Raw genomic sequence first — 5,241 nt, 5'->3', positions numbered from 1 at the left:
TTTTTTTTTTTTTTTAAAAAGATTTTATTTATTTACTCATGAGAGACACACAAAGAGAGAGAGAGAGAGAGGCAGAGACACAGGCAGAGGGAGAAGCAGGCTCCACGCAGGGAGCCCAATGCGGGACTCGATCCCGGGACTCCCGGGACTCCAGGATCACGCCCTGGGCTGAAGGCAGTGCTAAACCGCTGAGCCACCGGGCTGCCCTTCCTGCTTCTTTCTTATAGTTCTGCTGCAATATAAGGGAGAGCCACGGCCTTAGAGCCATTGTCAGTCATTTGCACTGGAGTATGAATGAAATTTAAAATTCATTTCTGGGATCCCTGGGTGGCGCAGCAGTTTGGCGCCTGCCTTTGGCCCAGGGCGCGATCCTGAAGACCCGGGATCGAATCCCACGTCAAGCTCCCGGTGCATGGAGCCTGCTTCTCTCTCTGCCTGTGTCTCTGCCTCTCTCTCTCTCTCTCTCTGTGACTATCATAAAAAAAAAATAATAATAAAAATAAAAATAAAATTCTTTTCTGAGAAAAGAGTTTGTTGAAGGGGAATGAAGAGAAACTCTTGGGGGGACTGAATACTTTGGAGAAAAGTTATTTTTTAAAAAAGTAGAAGGGGGGAGCTGGGCAGAAAAGGAAAGTAAGAGTTTTGAGAAAAATGTGCTGATTCTGCGTCTTGCAGCAGCTGCCAACCTTCTCTCGTGACCTCTCTTCCTCTCTCTCACAGGCCATGGAAGCTGGTGGGAAGAAGCTTGGTCTGCCTTTCTGGAAGCCAGAGGTGGCAGCTGCTTATGCAACATGATATGGAAGCCTCCTCTCTGCCCCATCCCGCTGCCAACATGCCACGGCCCCATATTCCCCCCATTGGCACCTCAAAGCCTGGGCTGGGAGTCCCAGGAGCTCCCTCTGGCTCTCTCCTTCTGACCTTGGGCACGTCCCTGCCCCTTCCTTTCTTGCACACAGGAGGGAGTTGGACCTGACTCTTCTGAGGTCCTGGCAGTCCTCGATATGTGTTCCTCCCTTCCTCCCTGTTGCCCCGCTAGGGTTGCAAATTCAAGCTGGTGACCTGGAGGCTCCTCAGGGGGGCTGGGGGCACCTGAACAGCTGGAGCCCAGGTGGGCCCCTTCCTCAGCCCTCTGCCGGCAGAGGTTGGGGCCCAGGACCTGGGGGGAGGCAAGGGCACTGGAAAAGGCCTTGGGCCCCTGTGGCCCTTTAAATGCTGCCAAAATGACTCCTGCTCCCCAGATTGCTGCCTGCGGCTGTCAGACACGCGTCAAGGTCAGGGTGTGCATCTGCCCCAGACACAGCAATAATGGCTTCTAATGGACTGTAAACAGGTGAAGTTTGCCGCAAAGATGCTGCCACCGCTGTTCGAACAATAAAAGCTCCTTTTTTTTTTTTTTTTTTTTTTAACTCTCTCCTGGATTGAAATGGTGCCATGACTGCACTGTTTCTAGGCGGCGCCTTCTCCGAAGACTTTCCTGCCTGGCATCTGGTCCACCCTTAGCAACAGGTCAAGAGGAAGGATATTATCACGTCCACTTTACAGGTGGAGGAAGGCCCAGAGAAGGAAGAGACTGGCCTGAGGTGTCAGGGCCATGACGTGCACAGTCCAGACCAGAACTTGAGGCTTGTTTCGTCTCACAGCCCACGCTGCGATGAGACCCCTCTATACCCGTCAGCAGCCTGCTCATCATTTGCATTGGCCTCTGCTAGGAGCTGCAAGAGACAGAAAAAGTGACCTTGGAACCCAGAGTTCTAGAGGGAAAACTGAAAGTCTTTGAATCAGACCCTGAGTTCCAATCCTGATCTGCCTTTTACCTGCTGTGTGACTTGGGGCCCATCCATTACCCTCTCTGAGCCTCAGTTTCCTCATTTCTAAAATAAAGCAATAGGATGCACGAAGCACCTGGCACAGAGGTCTCGACAAAGGGCCGGCCCCTCTGGGCTCCCCTCCTGAGTAAAACTGAGACATCTGAGGCTTCCTGATGGAAGTGACCTTAGTTAGCACTGGGGCTGACCGCAGTCACCCAGGTCCCCAAACCCACCGCTCCTCGCTCCTCGGGACAGCGTCCCCAAGGTCACCAGGCAGGTCAGAGCAGGCCCGCCCTCTGTCCCTGTGGGCTGGGGCTGGAGGGCAGGAGCAAAGGCAGCCAGGGCCATAAATAACGCCAACGAGGAAGCAGTAATCCGGCAACCATTTCCCGTCACGCTGCTACTTTTAGTGCTGCCAGCGTCACTGGCGAGGCTGCGGCGGGGGCGGTGGGAGTCACTGGCGAGGCTGCGGCGGGGGTAGTGGGACGGCTGGCTCCTCCGTGGTTTGTTCTTGTTCGGAGCCTGTTGGATGCCAGGCAGGGAGGTGAAGGGTGCAGGGCAAGGGTGGGGGGAGGGGCGAGGGCCCACCCACTCTCCCTCCTTCCATCCCTCCCAGCTGCTCTCTTGCCTCACCGCTCCGCTGGGGACACAGCCCTGATCATGCTGCTACCCTTCTCCTTACCCCTTGGCCATCTGACGGGCTCCAGCCCTTAGTCGCCTATTTTTGCTGGGGCCTGCTTCTCTCCAGCAGGCTGTCCCCCGTCACCAGACTCCCCAAGGGCAGAGAATTTTGTGTTTTGCTTATGACTCTATTCCTAGCACCTAGAACAGTGCCCCACACGTAGTAGGTGCTCACGAAAGTGCAGAATGCATTGACTCAGCCACTTTTTATCTCATACTCCATCAAACCACCTTTTTTTTTTCATTCTTAAGATTTTATTTATTTGAGAGAGAGAGACAGTGAGCACAAGAGAGGGCAAGCAAGAGCAGGGGGAGGGATAGAGGGAGAGGACAAAGCCAACTCCTCGCTGAGCCAGGAGCCAGACATGGGGCTCAGTCCCGGGACACTGGGATCCTGACCTGAGCCGAAGGCAGGTGCCTAACCCACTGAGCCACCCAGGTGCCCCCATTCGAAGCACCTTGATGCTGATAAATGCACTTACCACTCCTGAGCCCGGGGTTAAATGCTGGTGGAATCTCAGTGGCCCACGCAGTCCTCTCCCCCTCCTCCCCCCATGAAGTTGGGGCACTCATAGCAAAGTGGCACAGCAGAAGAGGTATGATTACTCATTCTGGACTCAGAATGCCTGGCCTTAACCTGGCCGGCCTTGGGAGGATTTCCTATACCTCTGAGCCTCGGTTTCTTCATCTGTAAAATTGGGGATGGCCAGAGGCATAAGGCATCAATGAGGGATGTATTCAAATGTGCTTTAGCATAGCACCAGCTACCAGGATGGCTCAGCAAACAGTGGATACTGCCCTACGATGACTGCTACGTGTGCTCTGATGATAGAAGAAACCATGTGCTGTGGGCTGCTAAGAATTCCTGTAGCAAGTGATCCTGATGGGGGAGGTCCAGGATGCAGTCCCTGAGGAAGCAGCATGTAAGCAGGGGGGTCCAGAAGCTCTGTGTCCCTGTGTTCTGGGTGGAGGAAACAGCAGGAGCAGAGGCAGAGAGGTGTCAGAGTTGCTGTGGGCTCCTGGGGTATGTGTGTGCCAGTGCGGGGAGGTCAGGTGGAGGAGGCAGGGGAGGGGAGTGACATCAGGGATCCTTGAATGCTGAGAGGAGGAGTTTGGACCCTATCCCAGGGGTGTGGGAGCTACTGAAGGGGTTTGAGCAGGGGTGGAACATGGCAGATTCTGGGATTTTAAACATCTATATGAGGTTGGGGGCATGGGACAGTGGGACAGATGGCGGAGAGGGCTTCTAAACAGGGGCTGATATTCCAGGTGGGAGAAGCTGAAGCTCTGCAGAATGCCAGCGAGGCAGCCGGGGTCTGGGGCACTCAGACCCACATTCCTGCCTCATACATCCTGGGATGTCACTGGCCCCTGCCCCTATTCCGCAAGAGGATACAGGCAAGGGAAGGGGAAAGAAAACCTGGAGTCTCTGCCCTCCTCTCCAGTCAGTCAATAGGCCTCTCTGGGCTTGGGTCCACGCCCACCTAGCCAACCTCAGCTCCAGCCACTGCTCAGGAACTTCTGGAATCAGACACACACCACGCACCAGACCCAATTTAGGCATCTTCACAGGCTGACTTGGTCCTACCTGTCCCCTCTTGCTCAGGGCCAAGCCTGGTCTCTGGCTTGTGTCTCATCCTCCAACCCCATGGCCTCAGCCTCCCCGGGGTGAAGACCAGCCTTCAGCGTGGCCTCCATCAGGCTGAGCTGCGGCAGCTGAGCCTTGGGTCCAACCTAATCCGAGGGAGGCTCTGGCTCCTTCTGCCATTTTCGGGTTCAGATAAAGCACCCGCTGTAGGGCTTGGGGTCCAGCTGTCCTGGGGGCTTCTGGAAGGTGTCCAGTAGTGGCACCCATGGATCAAACTGGGAATCCTTAAGTCAGGAGAGAAGGAGAGCTGAGTCCTCACAGACTGTTTCAAAGGATAGAGGCTCCGTGAGGCTGGTGCAGGTGTCACCCACACAACCAGCACCCTGCTGCATGGCTCACATCTGGGCAGTTCAGAAACATGCCACCTTGTATTACCCTCCTCCCCAGCTCACTTCCCTCTCCCCTTCATTCTTGTGGTCCTAGGATTGCACCCCCAGAAAGTTCGAAAACTTTGCTTCTGCCTTTGGATTCAACTGCAACTTCCTTTCATCTTGCTGAAGGACCTGGGACAAGTTAAGGAACCTCTCGGAGCCTCAGTTCCTCAATTATAACTGGAGGATTGTGGCAGCATTGGAGAGCTTGCATTGCCCTGGGGTCAGACACTGGCTCGTGCTGTTTTCCCTGCTGGGAGCACTCTAAACATCTCCATTGATCCTTCATGTTGACCTTTGGGGTGGTCTCCTGGGGAGGACTCTCTGCTCCCCCCACCCATCCTGGGCTCTCCTCTGGATTCCCCGTCTTCTTGGTCTTCTTGGCTTCCTCCCTGATTTCACTGCACCGTTCACCTCTCCTGCCAGACCTAAAACTTCTCGAGGGCAGAGCTGTGGGTTGTGCTCCCCTTAAAAGCACTAGTACTCAGCGAAGTGCCTGGAATAGGGTATGTGGTATGCAGATAGTGAGGGCACTTCCTTTTCTTGAGTAAATGAATGATTAGCTGATTTAATTCTTGCTGTCACCCTGGATTATAGGGATTATCATCTCCATCAGATTTGCTGATCTGTCCTTTGCTGCTTTTACCTTTTTAATTCCTTCCTTCTTTGGATTTATTTTGTTACACCTCTAGCATCTTAAATTGACATTTTAATGAGGGTTTTTAAAAATCCT

Source organism: Vulpes vulpes, chromosome 14 (genome assembly GCF_048418805.1).
Source record: "Vulpes vulpes isolate BD-2025 chromosome 14, VulVul3, whole genome shotgun sequence".
Taxonomy (NCBI): domain Eukaryota; kingdom Metazoa; phylum Chordata; class Mammalia; order Carnivora; family Canidae; genus Vulpes; species Vulpes vulpes.
This window is presented reverse-complemented; position numbering follows the sequence as displayed.